The sequence below is a fragment of the Rattus norvegicus genome, chromosome 1, assembly GCF_036323735.1.
Source record: "Rattus norvegicus strain BN/NHsdMcwi chromosome 1, GRCr8, whole genome shotgun sequence".
Classification (NCBI taxonomy): Eukaryota; Metazoa; Chordata; class Mammalia; order Rodentia; family Muridae; genus Rattus; species Rattus norvegicus.
The window spans coordinates 14,723,304-14,743,324 of record NC_086019.1 but is presented as its reverse complement, the minus strand read 5'-3'; positions in this window follow the sequence as shown (position 1 = coordinate 14,743,324).

Here is a 20,021-nt window from a genome sequence, read left to right as displayed (position 1 = left end):
TTCCTTATCTTTTTTGATGACTTTTAATTGAAAATTGATTTTATTTGATATTAGAATGGCTACTCCAGCTTGCTTCTTCTGACCATTTGCTTGGAAAGTTGTTTTCCAGCCTTTCACTCTGAGGTAGTGTCTGTCTTTGTCTCTGAGGTGTGTTTCCTGTAGGCAGCAGAATGCAGGGTCCTCATTGCGTATCCAGTTTGTTAATCTATGTCTTTTTATTGGGGAGTTGAGGCCATTGATATTGAGAGATATTAAGGAATAGTGATTATTGCTTCCTGTTATATTCATATTTGGATGTGAGGTTATGTTTGTGTGCTTTCATTCTCCTTGTTTTGTTGCCAAGACGATTAGTTTCTTGCTTCTTCTAGGGTATAGCTTGCCTCCTTATGTTGGGCTTTACCATTTATTATCCTTTGTAGTGCTGGATTTGTAGAAAGATATTGTGTAAATTTGGTTTTGTCATGGAATATCTTGGTTTCTCCATCTATGTTAATTGAGAGTTTTGCAGGATACAGTAACCTGGGCTGGCATTTGTGTTCTCTTAGGGTCTGTATGACATCTGTCCAGGATCTTCTGGCCTTCATAGTTTCTGGCGAAAAGTCTGGTGTGATTCTGATAGGTCTGCCTTTATATGTTACTTGACCTTTTTCCCTTACTGCTTTTAATATTCTTTCTTTATTTTGTGCGTTTGGTGTTTTGACAATTATGTGACGGGAGGTGTTTCTTTTCTGGTCCAATCTATTTGGAGTTCTGTAGGCTTCTTGTATGCCTATGGGTATCTCTTTTTTTAGGTTAGGGAAGTTTTCTTCTATGATTTTGTTGAAGATATTTACTGGTCCTTTGAGCTGGGAGTCTTCACTCTCTTCTATACCTATTATCCTTAGGTTTGATCTTCTCATTGAGTCCTGGATTTCCTGTATGTTTTGGACTAGTAGCTTTTTCCGCTTTACATTATCTTTGACAGTTGAGTCAATGATTTCTATGGAATCTTCTGCTCCCGAGATTCTCTCTTCCATCTCTTGTATTCTGTTGGTGAAGCTTGTATCTACAGCTCCTTGTCTTTTCTTTTGATTTTCTATGTCCAGGGTTATTTCCATGTGTTCTTTCTTGATTGCTTCTATTTCCATTTTTAATTCCTTCAACTGTTTGATTGTGTTTTCCTGGAATTCTTTCAGGGATTTTTGCGATTCCTCTCTGTAGGCTTCTACTTGTTCTCTAAGGGAGTTCTTTATGTCTTTCTTGAAGTCCTCCAGCATCATGATCAAATATGATTTTGAAACTAGATCTTGCTTTTCTGGTGTGTTTGGATATTCAGTGTTTGCTTTGGTGGGAGAATTGGGCTCCGATGATGCCATGTAGTCTTGGTTTCTGTTGCTTGGGTTCCTGCGCTTGCCTCTCGCCATCAGATTATCTCTAGTGTTACTTTGTTCTGCTATTTCTGACCGTGGCTAGACTGTCCTATAAGCCTGTGTGTCAGGAGTGCTGTAGACCTGTTTTCCTGTTTTCTTTCAGCCAGTTATGGGGACAGAGTGTTCTGCTTTCGGGCGTGTAGTTTTTCCTCTCTACAGGTCTTCAGCTGTTCCTGTGGGCCTGTGTCTTGAGTTCACCAGGCAGGTTTCTTGCAGGGGAAAAGTTGGTCCTACCTGTGGTTCCAAGGCTCAAGTTTGCTCGTGGGGTACTGCCTAAGTCCTCTCCGCGGGGGCAGCAACCGGGAAGATCTGCGCCGCTCTTTCCGGGAGCCTCCGTGCACCAGGGTTCCAGATGGCGTTTGGTGTTTTCCTCTGGCGTTTGGATGTGCACAGAGTGCAGTCTCTTCTGGTTTCCCAGGCGTGTCCGCCTCTCTGAAGGTTTAGCTCTCCCTCCCACGGGATTTGGGTGCAGAGAACTGTTTATCCGGTCTGTTTCCTTCAGGTTCTGGCGGTGTCTCAGGCGCAGGGATCCTGCCGCTCCTGGGCCCTCCCCTATGGGAACCCAGAGGCCTTATACAGTTGCCTCTTGGGCCAGGGATGTGGGCAGGGGCGGGCAGTGTTGGTGGTCTCCTCCGCTCTGCAGCCTCAGGAGTGCCCACCTGATCAGGCGGTGAGGTCTCTCTCCCACGGGGTTTGGGAGCAGAGAGCTGCTGCGGGCCGGGATCCGCGGGTGTGGGACTTCCCCAACCTGATTTTTTTTAAAACTTTTTTTTTTTTCAAGATTTATTTCATGTATATAAGTACATTGGGGTTGTTCTCAGACACACCAGAAGAGGGCATCAGATCCCATTACAGACGGTTGTGAGCCACCATGTGGGTGCTGGGAATTGAACTCAGGACCTCTGGAAGAGCAGTCAGTGCTCTTAACCACTGAGCCATCTCTCCAGCTCCTGATTTTTTTTTATTTATGCTTTTTTTTAAGATAAAAAAAAAAGAGAGAGACATTACATCCTGAGTGCAGTTTCCCCTACATCCACTCCTCCCAGTCCCACCTCCCCAACCACACACAAACACCTTTCCTCTGCCCTAGATACACTCCTTCCCCATTCCCCCCACTGCCTACCAAAGAAAGAGCAGGCCTCTCAGGGATATCAACCAACATGGCATAACAAATTACAACAAGATTAGGCGCCACAACCAAAATGGCAAAATATGCCCAAGGGCATAAAAGTGTCCCAAATGCTATGGAGGCAACCAGTTGTTGCTACAGCTTAAGCCCACTCCACAGGAGGTAACACACGCCAGGTAGTGTAAATAAGGCCAATAACCCACAGTGGGGGAGCTCACAGGTTCTATGGGTGAGCCTACAATTATTACTTTGCTAAATGGATACAGTATCAGATTGACTCTAAATTCACATCTCTGTGCCCATAGACTGGTAAAGCTCTCATACTTCATCTGAGTTTTTTCTGTTCAGTAGACCGTGATTCACAAAGAAGCCCACAGCTGGCCCAAGTGCAGAGACTATTATCTGTGGAGTATTCCACAAACAAATAGGACATCTACATCATGCCCCATCCCCAGGGCTCAGGGACTATCTACTGTGAGAGCTAAGGCAGAAAGATACTAAGAACCAGAGGTCAGGGAAAACCTAAGGGAAATAGTCTCTTCTGGGTATGATAAGACCACTCATGAATTCACAGCTGCTGTGCCCACTTTCACAAGATCTGTACAAGATTAAGCCAGCTGACAGTGGAGGACGGAGGTGAGAGGGTTCAACAGCCTCCACCCCTAGCAAAAGAGCTACTACTGATAGTTGATAGCCTCTCTGAGATGGAGTGTCAGTTTTGTTTAAGGGTGTTGTCCCTGAAGGGTCAACCACACACCAATGGACGGCTGCCTACCCGTGAGTACACACAGGCAGTGCAAACTGGACCCAGTGGGTTATTTAAAAAAGGGAGATGAAGTTGGGTGGGGGTTAGGAGGTAAGGGGATCTTAATGTAGATCTGGGAAAAGTTAAACGGAGAAATTATCAAAAAGACATTAAATGCATGTATAAAATTCTCAAAGAATCAATAAAAAATACATAAAAAAGAAAAAATTTAAGGCTGGAGTTGCCCTGTAGCTAAATTTAAAGAAGGATATGCTGTCAAAGTTCTGTGATCAGCAATGCTCAGATGTCCTCATTAAAAAAAAATCTCATGAAAGTCTGCCCACATAAATCGATAAAATGCTTGCCTCCAAAGAAATAAAGTTCTTCAGTTGAAACTGCCCTTGTTCGATAAACTCAAGGGAATTTCAGAAATGTATGTTTCAATTTCTTTGTTCTTTTTTTTTTTTTTTTTTTGGTCATATGTTCATTTTTAATGGTTCTGTTTTAGTCTTGAATAAATAAACACCAGAATGTTCCAAAGTACTCAACTGTCTGTCTTGGTTTAAAAAAAAAAAAAAATCCCAAATGACCGAAACCCAGAGGTCACAAGCTGTTTTCCTTCATTTTGTCATTTGATTGGAGATGTGTGACTCTCAAAACATAAGCTACAAATGCAGCTATTTAGAGACAAGACAGCCCAAATCTATCATTTAAAAGAGGAAATAAGTGGTGGGGACATTGCATTCTTAAACTGGAACTTTGTGTTTGTTTAAAGCAATTGCACATGACAAGGCCTCAGGAGGCAGCCCGCGGCAGTGGTGGCAGGTATGAAAAGCCAGCTCAGTCAGCATGGATTTGCCTACCTTTCTAATCAGCGTTCTTTTGTACGCAGACAGACCAGAGAGCGAGGCTGTCTTGGATGCACTCTGGAACGGAAGAGGGATGCCCATGTGACCTAAGAGGGATGCCCATGTGACCTGGTCTGGCCAATGAAGTCTAAACAGAAATGTCTCCCGAGGGATTCCAGAAAGCCTTCTAAAAATACTCTTCTGGTGGAGCTGGGGCAATGGCTCTGCCAGTGAAGGGTCTGTTGCTTAAGCATGACGACCTGAGATTGAAATCCCAGCACCCACATAAAAGCAAGGTGTAGTGTGCTGTCCAAACCTTAGCGCTTCAGGATGCTAAGACAGGTGGATTCTGGGGGCCTTGCTGTTTAGCCAATCAATTAGTTCAACCAATCTAGCCAAATTGATGAGGTTTCGGTTCCATGAGACCCTGTCTTATACAAAAAAATAGGGCGGTGGGGATGAAGAGATGGCTTAGAGCAGAGGTTCTCAACCTGTAGGCCTTGACCCCTCTGAAATTCACATATCAGATTACCCTGTGTATCATAAATTTACACTGCAATTCATAAAGTAGCAACAAAAAGATTTTATGGTTGAAGGGTCAATAGAACATGAGGAACTGTATTAAAGGGTCCCAGCATTAGGAAGGTTAGAACCACGGGCTTATAGGTTAAAGGCACTCGTTGCTCTTCTAGCAGACTAGGGCCTCGATTCCCAACACCTACACGCAGATTACAACCTTTCAGAGGACCCAATGCTCTCCTCTGGTCTCTTAGATACCGGGTACACATATGATATGCAGACATGTATGTGAACAGTTTAAACATTTAACATATACATACAACATTATTAACATTAAACATACAACATTTAAAAAATAAAAATTAAAGAAAAAATAAGGTAGAAAGTGACCAAGGAAGACACCTGACCTCTAGGCATGCATCCCCCACCCCCCCCACACACACACAGAAGGAGGGGGAGAGAGACAGGGAAGGAGGAAGAAAGGGAATGGGAGAGACAGACAGAAAGACAGACTCCACTAAACTTTGTTTGCACATTGTATTTCCTTTCCCTTATTTTGGCTCAATAACATGATGGCAGCATAAAGCTACCTTTCAAGTATTTAAACCATGGGACCTACATGAAAATATGGTTTAGGTAACCACTCAGCTCTGGAAACTTGTCCCCAAAACCATATTGCTTGAGTCAAATAAACTCTTTATTTGTGTAGCTTTTCTGCCTTGGGTTTTAGCAGCTTATAGGCAAACACATTTGCAACCGAAGGGAAGCAGACCGTTCTTTGACAATAGTAATTTATTCTCTAGAAACTCTAAAGTGTTCAAGAAAAGATTTTTTTCTTTTGTCAAATTCAGTGAGGACTGCCTAAGAAATCCGATTTACAAATGTACAGTGAGAAGTATATTTTGTTGTGTTTATGACCAGATTCTAATCCTTGTGAAAAAAGAAAACCGATGTTCTTTTTCTTTTTTTAAAATAGAAAATAAATATATTCTCAAGAGGATTAGCAGTGAGACAGTAGCACATGGGCAGAGTGAAAAAGATGGAGACAATGTGAGCACATCTTAGAAACAAATATACAAAGTCACTTGGCTTTGTCAGCAGCTTCCTCGTTCCCTCAACCCTGAGATGATGCTGATCTTTGAGAGAGATCTTGGTTTTTCTAATTATTACAATCAAAGTGACATGAGATTGGACCTTAAACTGGAGGGGAACGTCCTGCTACCTAAATTAATTTGCAGGAAACAGAGCTTATTAATTAAAGGAAACAGAGCTTGTAGCTACCATGAAAACTTACCTGGGATTTAAAAACTTTGCATCTAGGCCTGGAGAGATGGCTCAGCGGTTAAGAGCACTGGCTGCTCTTCCTGGAGGTTCTGAGTTCAATTCCCGGCAACTACATGGTGGCTCCCAACCATCTGTAATGTTACCTGTTGAGTGTAGGACTTTGGAACCTGCCTGCCTGGAGTTCTTACCATCTAAGGACTAGGTTCATGGCTGCCCATCATTGGTACAGTTTAGGGTACGGGGTCCCTCAAGAGTCATGCAAAGGCTCTCGGGAGAAAAGATTTAAATAGAAGAAGACTTGAAATACCCTCACATTTCCTGCCCCATTCCACACCACTGTGAAATTACCCCATAATGTTTCAATTGAGGCAACTTCACACTATTCTGAGGAAGTAAAAAGAAGTGACTATGTACACACACACACACACACACACACACACACACACACACACCCTCAAGATGGCACAACAGATAAAAGCCTGCCTAACCAAACTTGATATCCCAAGTTCAATCCTCTGCACTCACAGGAGTACTCGTAGAGTTCCTAAAGATGGAGTTGTCTATAACCTCTCCAGGCAGTTGTCCCTGTGAACACATATGCGGGGAGAATAGCAAGGGAAGCTACTCACCAGGCAACCTAAGGCAACAGAACAACGATCAGATATTTCTTGAAGTCCACTCTTAGTTAGCTTTGCTGAAGCCTTTCACTGATATACTTAGAGAAACCATCTTGGGGACACTTCATGGATCCGTTTATTTTTAAAGCCTTAGCTGACTCCATTGTACGCCTAGAACCTTTGTTAAAACATGAGTATCTGTTATTCTCCTACCAGAATTTGTGCCAGATATTCATTCTTCCAGTCGAGGGGAGGTAGTGGAGGGAGCCCTGAGGGACTGAAGTCCTAACTGAACGTGTCTATGTTAGTGAGTGTTTTATTGCTGTGCAGAGACACCATGACCTCAGCAACTCTTGTGAAGGAAAACATTTAACTGCTTACGTTTCAGAGGTTTAGCCTATTACTCTCATGGCTCGAAGCGTGGTGGTGTACAGGCAGACACGGTGCTGGAGAAGGAGCTGAGCGCTCTACATCTTGATTTCTGTAGGCAGCAGAAAGAGAATGAGGCACACTTCCTTTAACAAGGTCAGCCTACTCCAACAAGGCTACACCTCCTCATAGTGCCACTCCCTATGGATCCATAGGAGCCATTTTTCCTCAAACTACCACAGTGTCTGTTGACACAGGCATAGCCATTGCCTCAGACCCACGGGAAAATGGCAGCCTTCTCCATCCATCCACCCAAGACTCAGAGGAATGGCCAAGACTTTCTCTGGCTCACCTGCCAATGCCGACAGTGTATACAGAAAATGTCCACTGTGGCTTTCCTTTCCTGGATGTTTTATATCCTGAAGACTGATGGCTTACAGACTAATCCTACTGAGATGAGCTAAGCCCAGTTTCTTGATCCAGCTGTATACCATGAACCCGGACTCCTTGTTTATCTGTGTATAACAACACCTAATTATTTAGTTGCATGCATAAACCGGCCTCTCTGTTCAATGATGCATAATCAACACACTGAGCTCCTTGATGCTTTCTCCATCAGAGAACCATTCCACCAGATCCCAGCTTTTCTGTGTGTTTGTATGTTTGTCTTTCCTTCATCCCCTCATTGCTGTCCCAGTCAGGTTTGTCCTGAAACCATGCTAGACAGCAGACAGGCACGGTAAAAGTCACAAGAATGCCTTTCTGTTGGGCCTAGAGCAAGGCAAGGGTGTCTTTTCACATAGTCTCAGGCCTCTGAGGGGGAAGTCACAATCCAAGAAGACAAGCACTAGTTTTGTGCAAAGAGGGAAGATTGCTCAACTCAAAGGAGCAGCGATGCCCTTGGGCCTCCAGGATAGCCCCAAGTGTTTCTTCTGTCTTTGATATGTGCTTTAACCCTGGCCAGAAAGTGAGGTTAGACTGACCAGTGGTCAACACATTTCCTAAGTCTGAGCTACTGCTATTTCCCCCAGAGCCTAAGGACTTTAGCCTTCTTTCTAGGAGGCATTTGAATACTTGACTATTCCTATCTGTGGCTCTGGGTTTTCTCCACAGAAAACATCCTTAAGGGCAAGGTGAGCTGCTTAGTAGTTGGGTGTAAGCTGGGTGTGGGGGCGCAAGCCTTGGATCCCAGCTCTTACTTGGGAGGCAGAAGCAGGTGAATGTCTGAATTTGAAGCCAGCCAGGTCTAAGTTCCAGGACAGCCGGGGCTACACAGAGAAAGTATGTCTTGGGGACATGGGGGAGTAGGGTGTAAAAGCAGCAAACACTTGCTTTGTGATCCCGTTTGTCACCCAGAGAAGAGCCTCTTGTTTGAGAAATGTATTTGATGGAAGAGATCATACATGCCTGGTTTTGGGGGGCTTCTTCTAAGTCAAGAAATATCGAAGTCTCGCAGCTTCACGGAGGAGTAATCCAAGGAGGAAAGACATCAATAAGGGAAGTGACTTCAGAGGCCAAGAGTAAGGTCAGTGACACAGACTCTGGGAACAACCACAAGGACAAATTCCAGACAGGAAGAGACCTCTGTCAACTCCCCTCGAGCCTGAATGCGGATTAGCAGTGGCTGTGAACCTGAACTTGTGGTCTGAGGCGTCTTACTGTGACCTGGGGCATTCCCTCTGCAGGGCTTTAGACTACAGGATTTGTCCATTGCAAAACCAACGCACACAGTTGTTTGTTTATCTCTAAATAAAGCATGGTTTTACCACACTGCAATTACTGATCCGCAACCATAGCGGACAGCTTTTGTTTTCTTCTCTTCTCTGGTTTGGGCTCATTTCGAAGAATGTAACTAACTCTACAGTAAAGAGAAACCGTTGCTTAGGTTTTCTGATCCTGCTTTTCTCTTTTTCTGAGATGGTAATCTTTCTCGACTTATCGAGCCTTTTATTTCAGCGTCTTCAGTGCGTGCAGTAGACATTTCATGGATATTTGTGTCCTTCTCTTCTTTATGTCTTCAGTTACTCTGGCAAGATTATTGCCACATGAGGCATTAGTGAGTGTCTTAAGTTATAATAAACATGTCCTCTATAAAAGCAGTGAAGGGATGGGTGTGGTGGCACACGCCTATGGTCTCAGAATTTGAGAGATGGAGACAAGAGAGGTCAAGGATTCAAGGTCATTCATTTTTAGCTGCACAATATTAGAACGCTAAGCCAGCCAGCCTGGCCTGCTTGAGACCCTGCCCCCCAACCCCCACAAAAACTCTTCCAGTTTGAAGAGAAAACAAAGTGTAAATGCAGCCTTTAAAACATTACAGTTTTGAGCATGCCTGCAAGCCCAGCCCTTGGGAAGCAAACGCAAGAGGATCAAGGCCCAACCTAGTCTTCTACATAGTCTCTGGTCACTACATAGTGAGTTCCAGCCCAGCCAAGGATACACAGTGGGACCATGTTTAAAAAAAACAACCCCCCCTTTTTTTTTAAATCACAATTTTAAAGAATTTTAACATGTAAAAGTTGATGAGAATGAAGAGTAGGCAGTATTCAAAAATCCATACATTTATTAGGAAACCTCCAATTATATAGCATATACAATGCAATTATGCACATTTTATACTGAAAGACCCCAGCTTAGCAGCAGTAACGCCATTTTGCAAGGCTGTACTTAAGATGACTGGTTCAGGGAAAAGTTAGAACACTGAGTACACAGCGGCTGCCAAGCAGGATGTGTTTGGTTGAAGGCCTGGCAACAGGACGACTTCGGTTGAGCACCTGACAATGAAAAAAAGCCCCGGGAGAGGTCCCACACCCTGGTGGGGGGCCGAGTCAGTCGTTATGTTCCAAGAAGGTAGCTAAGAAACTTGCCCCCGGGCTGAACCCTTGGGGGGCCGAGTCAGCCGTTATGTTTCAGGAAGGTAGCTAGGAAACTTGCCCCCGGGCTAAACCCTTGCCATATTAGAATCCACCAATTATATCCCTGTAACCATGCATCTGCTTCTGTATGCTTGCTTCTGCTCCCCAAAATCCTATAAAAGCCCATCCTTGGTTCTGTGGGGCGCGCCAGTCCCCCGAGTGACTGAAGCGCCCGCAGGTGCCTGTGCCTGTGTATCCCGACAATAAACCAAATCCTCTTGCTGATTGCATCCTGTGGTGTCTCGGTCTGGTCTTTGGAGTTAGAGGGTCTCCATCCCGAGGGAAAGTTCTCCCTGAGAGCTTTTCAATACATTCTCTTTTAACCGAAGCATGAGGGACTGTTCTGGTTGCTGTAAAAATATACTTGAAAAAGCAACTTGGAGGAGTAGGGGATTACCTGGGCTTACAGTGCATGATGGTGAGGAAGGCAGGGCTGGTCACAGTGCATCAGGAAGCAGAGAGAGAGGAAAGCTGGCGTTCCTTTATTGCTACTTTGTTACTGAGTCTGAGATAAGGCCCATGGAATGGGGCTGTCCACATTCAGAGTGGGTCTTCTCTCTTCAATTAGCATCTAGAGCCACCCTTGAGACATTCCCAAAGGTTTGTCACCCAGATGATTGTAGCTCTGTCAAGTTGATAATTCAGATTAGCCACTACGGGCTGGAGAAACAAATGCCTCCACAGTTAAAAGCACGTGCTGCCTTCGCAGAGGACCTGGGTTAGGTTCCCAGCGACAACAGGACAACTCACAACTGTCTACAGTGCCAGATCCAAGAGGGAGATCCGCTTACATCGTCTAACCTCCACCAACACAGGGTGCCTGTGGTACGCATGTATGCTTGCAGGCAGAATATTCATACACGTAGCATTTTTAAAATCAACAGTAACACAAAGATTAGCCATTAGAACTAAGTATGAATGGATCTCCTGGGCCCTACCAGGCTGTCTAGCAGACCCATTTCATCCTTCAGCCCTCCATTTAAACTGTGGGAAGCTTCAAACTTCCCACAGCAGAGCATGGTGGCAACACCACTGCAGTTAGAAGGTGGTGAGTTTCTGGCTAGCCGGAGCTTCATAATGAGACTCATTTTAGAGAGAGGGGAGGGGAGAGGAGGGAGGGAGGGAGGGAGGGAGGGAGGGAGGGAGGGAGGGAGAAAGGGAAAGGAAAGGGAAGGGAAGGGAAGGGGAAAGGAGAAGGGGAGGGCTGGGGATGTAGCCCAGTTGGTAGAATGCCTTCCTAGCACAAACCAAGTCTTGCGTTTGATTCATAGACCACATAAAACCAGGAGAGATGGTAAATACCAGTAATCCACTTGAGGAGGATCAGGGGTTCAAGGCCAGCCTTAGCTACTTGGCAAGTTTGAGTCAAGCCTGGGCTACAAAGTAAGCCAGTCTCAAAAGAAAAAAAAAAAAGCTACCCTAGTTATTGTAGCCCACTGCATTCTAAAGAGTACTCAAGGAACTATTCTTCCACTCTGATATGAAGGGTGAGATCATTTACCACCCCCACCAAACAGGACAGGTAGGGTGGTACACTCTCATTATCTGTCTTAGCTACATGGCAATTTGGAGGCCAGCCTGGGCAACTTGAGAAGCTATATCCTCTGAAAAGGACAAAAATTCCAAAACAGTTTGATGCATGACAGTAAAATACTAACAAATGGTGTAACTAAGATACTAATGGAAAAAACCTATATATGCATATGTGTGCGTGCGCGCGCGCGCACACACACACACACACACACACACACACACACATATCCTGACTAGCTTTAACTGTCTACTTAACACAGCCTAGAGTAATCTGAGAGGAAAGTCTCAGTTAAAGAGCTGCCTGGATCAGATCTAGCCTGTGGGGGCCAGATGTGGGGGGGGGGGGAGGAAGGGGGTTGTCTTGACTGTTAATTGATACAGAAGAGCCTAGCCCACTGTGGATGGCACAATTCCTAGGCAGGTAGCCCTGAACTAAGTATGAACTGGGATGGGATCCAGCAGCATTCTCCATGGGTTCTACGGTACTTCTTTGGCTATGAAGTGAATCCCTTGGTCAGAAATAATGCCGCATGAGATAACCATCAGACCTGTCTTCAGATTCTTCCTTTCAGTTCCTGCCTTGACTTCCCTCAATGATAAACTGTAACCTGGAACTTTAAGCCAAATAAACCCTTTCCTCTCCTAAGCTGCTTTTGGCCAGGGTATTTTTATCAAAGCAAAAGAAATTAAACTAGTACGAAAGTGGTGGCACATGCATTTAATTGCAGCACGTGGAAGTCAGAGGCAGATGAATATGTCTGAGTTTGAGGCCATCGTATTCTACAGAGGGAGTTCCAGGACAATCAAGGTTACACAGTGAAACCTTGCCTTGGAAAAAACCAAAAATAGAAAAGGAAAAGGAAAGAAAACAAAACATTATGCCTTTATATTTATAAAAAAAATCTATTCATCTCCATCAGTTATAATTATTAGAAAATAAGGGCATACAATATGCTTTAATTAATAATTATTTCTTGACCATATTATTATATCTCAGCAATGTTGTAAGCCAAGTAAATGTATCAAAAATAGAAGCCTTTATCTATTATCACTTATGCTATAGATTTGTGTAAGTATCAAGTAGTAGAATTATGTCTATGCACTATATCAAAACAAAATTGGACTGGAACCATCAATCAGATGTAGAGAACTTGCCTAGCATGTATACGTCCTGAGTTTGATCCCAGCACCACAAAAAAAAAAAAAAAAAAAAAAAGCAAAACTCATTTAAGCTCACTTAGTGCTGACGCTGTAGAGCGCTTGCTCAGAATCCAAAAACCTTACTTTGGGCCTCTAGCATTATGGGAGGGTCCTAATACATATATTAAAATAATAATTTTATACCAAAAGGGTTGGGGATTTAGCTCAGCGGTAGAGCGCTTGCCTAGCAGGCGCAAGGCCCTGGGTTCGATCCCCAGCTCCAGAAAAAACTAAAAAAAAAAAAAAAAAAAAAAACAAACCTAAATAATTTTATACCAAAAGTAAGCCAATAAAGAAGCCAGAAGCTGTGCCAAAGTGGAAAACCAGTCACACCAGCTTCTAGATTTATGGTTGTCAAGCTACATGGCAGCTGTTGTGTTCCTCTGAGAATCTCAGTGGTTATAGAAGGCACTCTCCCTCCCTCCGGGTATATTAGCAATACAAGAGGGCTGCAGGTGCAGAGACAGAGTTCCTATAAAGTGACCATGTGGACTAGGCTGAATTAGTGTGCACAATTATTCTCTTCCTCCTTCAGCCACATAAATCAAACACACTAGGGTAGTGTGGTACGTTTCCCACTCTGATGATGTTGACTCACAGGACATTATGATACGTGAAACGGATTTCAAGGTCCTCTTGTCTTTGGTTCAACCTCTGGCATTACCCCAAAGAAAGTGTGTGCCAATTAGCAGCCATCTCTTCAGCCTGGGCCCAAATGAGATGCACAGAGACATCTGACCAAAGATTAAAGCCAAGTCAAGATGACATATACAAGACAAAGAGCTGACCCAGATGACTGCAGTCCTGGGTGCAAAACAATGAGTGACTCATGCTGCAAGGTACTCAGTGTTTGGGGAACTGTAAGCATGATTTGAATGGATCAATAATTAGCTTAATTATTAATCTGAATATCACAGTTGCTCACACTAGCAGGACTAGTTTGTGATATACCACACAATAAATTTCAAGGATTTTATATAATTGTACACAGCGATTCCAAAAAGTTCTGCATATTTATCAATCACCTATGATTCTGTCTGTCCATCCATCCATCTAACCATCCGTCCATCTCTATGCACTTACTACCTACCCACTTAAGTGTTAAGGATTCAACCTAAGAACTGTGTGTGTCAAGCTACATCCTCACTCCCTTCCCTTTTTTCTTTCTTTAGTTTTGAGGCTCAGTGCTGGCCAGGGTACACAAGCTGACATTGAATTAGCTCTACAACCTAGACGGACCTTGAGGTTTTATATTCCTGCCTCAGTCTCCATGTTATCCAGGGTTCCAGGCCTGAACCACTATGTCAAGTTTAGTTTAAAGTTTTTGAGTTTTTTGTTGTTTTGCTATTGGGGCTGGGGGTGGGGAATGAAGCACCGTTTCTCTGCGTAGCCCTGGCTGTTCTGAAACTCTCCCTGTAGACCAGGCTGGCCTCAAACTCAGAGAGCTGCCTGCTTCTGCCTCCCGAGTACCAGCTCTGCCTGGCTTGTTTAAAATTTCCAACAGAAGTCTTGAGCGAGTGGCATTGAGAATGCTTGGTCTGCAATACGAGTGCCAAGCCAGAAACTGATTCCCTAATGACCATCTAAAAGGCTATGCATAAATATGCATGCTAGTAATCCTAGGGAAACACAGTTGGGTAGATCCTAAGGGTTCTCTGGCTGACCAGCCTAGACAAAAATGGGAGCCCTCAGTTCTGTAAGAGATCTTGTCTCAAGACAATAAGGCATAAAGTTATAGAGGAAGACACCTGACTTGCTTTGGACTCTGAATGTACATACGTAGGCTCATGCATTTGCACACTCATGTATAAATAACACACAAAATAGGTGTAATTAACCACACTGTTGAAGAATGATGAGACAAGGGTAGAATAACGGAAAGCAGAGAAACAGGCTGCCGTTGAACACTGTCTAGCACATCAGAGCGTTGTCTATCACACTACCGAGAGTTGGCATGTCCTGACGGCAAATTGATAGTCATCACTGTAGAATTCTTTTTTTCCTTACAAGCACAAAGCTTCTTTTTCTACTTATAGTTGAATACATCCTCATAGACCAAAGACTTTGGCTTGAGTCATTTAATACAAGAGGACCTTAATCTGCTATCAGCATAATTTGAATGACAAGCACAACTATATTCTTTGTTTTAGAGCAGACTAAATGTCACAAGGAACTCTATGGGCTAGAGGTTTTGTAACAGGCTCCAGAGATGAGGTAATGATTCATTAGACAGTATATACTGCACATGAAGGACACAAAATCAGGCATAACTCCCAAAGGACCCGCAGCAAGTCAGCTGTGTCCATTTTGGGAGCAAAAAAATCTGATTTCAGTAAATGAAGCATCTGCTACTGTGTTATTTTTTGATTTGAACTCATTCCACAGTTGCGTTAGAATCTAAGTTGTTTGGGTTTTTGTTTTGAGAGGTTCTTGACCTGTGCCAGCCTCAAGCTCACTCTATAGTGCTGAAGATGACCCTGAACTTCTAGTCCTCCTGCTGCTATCTCACAAAGGGTGGTTCAAGAGGCATGAGCTTGGTGTATGCAGTATGGGGGATGGGACCTGAGCTTAGAGCTTTTATAAATGCCAGGCAAACACTGCCAAATGGTCTACATCCCTAGTCCTAAGGGTTTTTTGTTTAAGATTTATTTAAGATTTTTCCCCCCATGTTAATGTAAATTTATCAAACTACAGATGCTAAGGTATACAAAATTGCACCATTTTAATTACATCTTTTAGTTCACATTTTGGCTACCTCAATCAAAGTAGTTGTAATATTTGGCTGGTCAGTTTAAATACTGTGGCTCCCTGTTGGATGGACACACAATCTTTAATGTAAAATGTTCAAGCATACGAAGAAACAAGACATTGTTAAGGAAGGCAGCAGCGATTCCTGCTATCTCAGGCCTTGTGACCATTGTCACAGGATCAAAATGACTTCCCATATGCACACCACTTACCAACTGAACCAAAACAACACATGTGTGAAATTACCGCCAGTGGCGAAATGTTAAAGCAATGGTAGATGTCGTAAGCTACATAAACAAGAAGCATTTCCTTTCCAACAGATTTTAAAGGAAATAAATTTTAAAGACATTCTGAAAGGACTGCATGTTTTCATTTTGACTTTTTAAGCTGCCACTTCTGCAATCCATGGCCTTATTTCCTACCTTGGGACTGTTATGACCTAAAGACAAGATCACTGTCTTCAGAGGCCTTGCAAGGGCTTTACCGCTGAGCTAAATCCCCAACCCCCAGAGGCTTTTGAAAATTTAAAACAAACCCAATAGCTATGCTAAGGTGCTTATTTTTATACATTGTAACAATGATGCATAATTTTAAATTATTTTTAGGCCTGTTTTTTTTTTTTTTCTTTTTTTCGGAGCTGGGGACCGAACCCAGGGCCTTGCGCTTGCTAGGCAAGTGCTCTACCACTGAGCTAAATCCCCAACCCCCCTTAAATTATTTTTAAATCATTTATTTCTCCTTTAACAGTATCACACATATATACAATGGAAGCTGTATACATCTCTCTTCACACTTCCTCCTGACACTCCCAACATGTTTCCTTCTCACCTTCATTTTTTTCTTGAACCTGTTAGTGATATCTGCTGGTGGACTAGTGACAAATCTTGTTGGTTTGATCTTGTGCAGGTCACTATAATGACCATAAATTCATGAATGCAGTGGTCATTATCACATTCAGTAGACAGAATTTCTTAGCACTCTTTCCCATCCTCAGGGCCACCGCAGACTTTCACATCTTCTATGATACACCCCTGAGCCTTGGGTGAATTAATATAAACGTCCTATTTAGGGATGGGCACCCAGATGCCACTTATGCTCAGAACTAGTTAGGAGTTTTCTGCACGAACTGTTGCCCACTGCAGAAGAAGCCCCTCTGGCTAATGTTGAGAGCAGCACTAACTCTGACACCACTGTACTCAGTTGAAAGCTGATGTTCTTAGACTTCTCTGGCTCTACCAGATTCCACACAGTCCTGGGCACAGGATACCAAGTAGGAGCTGTTGGTCTCTGTGGTCTCAATGCTCTCGGGGTCCTGGCAGACTGGGACAGATGTTAAGTTCTTTTCTGGAAGTTTTCTTGGACTCCCAGACTCTACTGCATCCTGTAGGTTGGGCATATATGAGAAGTGCCTCTTTTGCTGTATTTTTTTTTTAAATTATCAAAAAAAAGTGAAGTCTTTATAGTAGTCTACATAGAAGCTTTCTGGGTTTTCTTTTATGATTCTAAATAATGGCCCTTTTAGGGTTTCCTATTGTATTTTCCTGTTGTTGTAAAAATATAAAAACAAAAAAGTATGTTGTCTTTTACCCACTAGGTCTGCACCGTGGTGTCCCAAGATATCTGCTAGATATCTTAGCGGAAACACATCCCAACTCTGCAACAACCCAGACCAGTCACCCCACACACCATTACATTACTTAAATCTACACATTAAAGAACACACAACACAATAATCTTTGACCCAAATGATAAGATATAATTGCCCACTCAAACATACAAAGCCCGGTACCATCCATCCCTTAGGAACATTAATAACCTGTAAATACACAGAGCAGAATCTTAACGTCACCTGCTGTGACTTCTCACTCTCTCCTCTTCCTGTCTCTCCTTTTTCCTCTAGTCTCCTCCTCTTCCTTCAAACTTCTCTCCCGCCCATCCTTCCTTCTCCAATGACAGGCCTCCTTCTATCCTGTACCTGCCCTTCACCTGTACTTTACAAATTCAATGGGGAGGTGGTTCTGGTGAAGTCACCTGAGTTCTGAGTAGTGACTAGGCAGCTGTCCTTGGGGCAGTGGAATTAGCATCAAAATCCAGATAACTTCAGGGCAAACCACAACATTTTCCAATGCTAAATCAGATCTATCAGCGTACAGTACACCATTTTTCAACACGTACCTTAGTGAATAAAGAATGTTTCTCAGCAGTACAGCCTCTGTTTCCACCGGCTAACAGGTAAAAATCTCTCTTGGGATGTTGGAAAGTGGTTAGAATGCATAAGCTGATGTCATGGCTTTCATCTGTCTCTTAAAGGTGCAACCATAGGGGTCCATGACAGCTCAGCAGGTAAGGGTGATCGCTGCCAAGTTTGATAACCTGAGTTCAAGCCCTAGAGTGGCATATGGTGAAACCAACTCCTATTGTAGTTCTCTAACCTGTACTTGCCCACCACAGAACAGATATGCCCTCGCCGTCAACCCACAATAAGTGTATTTTAAAAACTGTAAGGGCAGCACTCCACAAGAGATTATTAATGATCTTAATAGGCTAAGCAGAGTTGGAATGCTGGCAATTGCTCTTTAGTCCAAGCTTAAAGCCACAAGGCATTTATTATGCTAAGCAGCTGACATGATGAGGTTTTGTGGGCCTTCCCCGGGCACTGAAGCTTTTATTTGCTGTGTTAGGTCATAAAAGGTCTCATTCATGGCTTGGGGTTTATTTTACTGTATTTGGGGAAGATTCTGAGACCGCACGGATGCCCCACTGCCTTGCTACATTTTGTCTCTGTCCCTTTCCTATAAAGCTTCCAGGTCATCCTTACTTCTAACCAGAGCCACAGGCGTATCGACAGCATCTCCAACTGAAGACTCTTGGTTCCTAGGTATCGCTAAACGTGGGATGGGCTAGGATGAAATAAGTCTATTTTTAGACTATTTCCACGTGTAAACCCCTTGCTTCTGTAAACTGCCCTGTAGGCATAAGTTTTTTGCAACCTACTTTTAATAAGGGTTCAACCTCTCCTCTAGCCACCACCCAGCAGAGGCAGCGGAGGAGAAAAGTTATTAGGATATGGGGGGAAGTGGACCTGTTCAGCAACAGTTCTTGGGGCATGAGCTTGATCTTCTTTGGCAGCAGTTCAGTCCCGTAGCAAACACCAAATATGACTCAGCAGCCTCAGACCAGTCCTGTAGGCTGGCAGACACCAGTCACAAACCAGCAACTACAGTCCAGTCCTTTCAGCAAGCAGACACCAGGAAGCTGTAGTTCTCCTGAAGAAACTGCCAGGCTTACCAACTGGCCTAAGTCAAAGCCGCAGAAGCAGCAACCTGCCACAGAAACCTCACAAGCAGTTCTTGGGGGGAGTTTCAACAGCATTACCACAAGTGGAGCTCAATGATGCTATGTAAGAAGAACCAATACATTCATGCTGTTAGAGAAGGATAGAGAAACAGAGCAAGACAAACCAATGCTCAGTGCTCATCTCTCACCACCTGCGTGGTCATGGTACACTCCTTCAAGCATCCTTTCATGCGTCTGCTATATCAAAACATCCTTTCACCTGTGCCTGCTTCAGGAAAACAGTCTTTCGCATGTTTGAATCCTAGAGTCTTTATTCCAGGGGCCTGGGGCAAGTATCTATATTTGACCCCATTATCTATATTTGACTAAGCCCATCTCCTTCAGGCTTGGACAGTCTCTCTAGGACACACGTGTATGCAGAGGAACTTGGCAGGGTATAACGCATGTCTTAACTAAAAACAAAGATGTCAGCAGACTCATTCACAATTAATCACAAGCAAGAAGTCAGTCAAAGTTAGCTCAAGATGTGCTCCACACATGTCTCTCCCCCCCCCCTTTTTTTTTTACCTATACAAGCCAAGGCTGTCTCAGCTATTGGTGAGGAAAGACGGCGCCTGTCTTAGGCGTCCCCTCAAGAAGTATGAACCTTATCTGTCATTGGTACATGAATCCTAGCATTCATGCCCTGTCTTAGGTTGATCCACCTCTGAGAGAATCTTATCCGTCTCTTTTATCTATAAGAGTCCAGCACCTTATCAGTCACGGAGCAGAAAGTTGTACCTGTCTTAGGTTGCCATCTGGAAAACACAGCTCTTACCCGTCATCAGCACACAAATAATCTTGTATTCATGGCCTGTCTTAGGTTTTCAAGACAATCTTACCCGTCATTGACTACCAACTTCTGCCAGGGAAGACACTGGAGCTTAAATTTATGAAACTTTGCTTTGACTTCTGTAAAAGCTCTGATGATTCCTCTCAAAAGAACAGATAAGAGACATGCCATAAAAATGTTCATAAAGCCAAGGCCTGCTGTGCCCAATAAGAGAGAAGTAAACGAGGACCATGAAGGGAAAATGGCCTGTAACTTTTTCAGAATATCAACTGCAATGCCAGCAGCATCAAAAGACAAAAGCTTTGTATTTCTTAAACTTCTAACCTCCCACATAGGGCTAATAAATCTAAAGAAGTGTTAATATGCCATATACCTTGAAGGTGCTTTTACACTCTGGTTAAATTATGCTGACTCTCACTATACATTTTTGGAGTTATACAAACCCACAGATATCTAGCATGACAATTCCAAACGGCTTCTGACTTCCATTCCTCGTACCTCATCTTCCATGACTTGCAATATATCATATAATGCCTCAGTTCTTGGTTTTAGCCATCTAACCAAATCCTCTTGTGT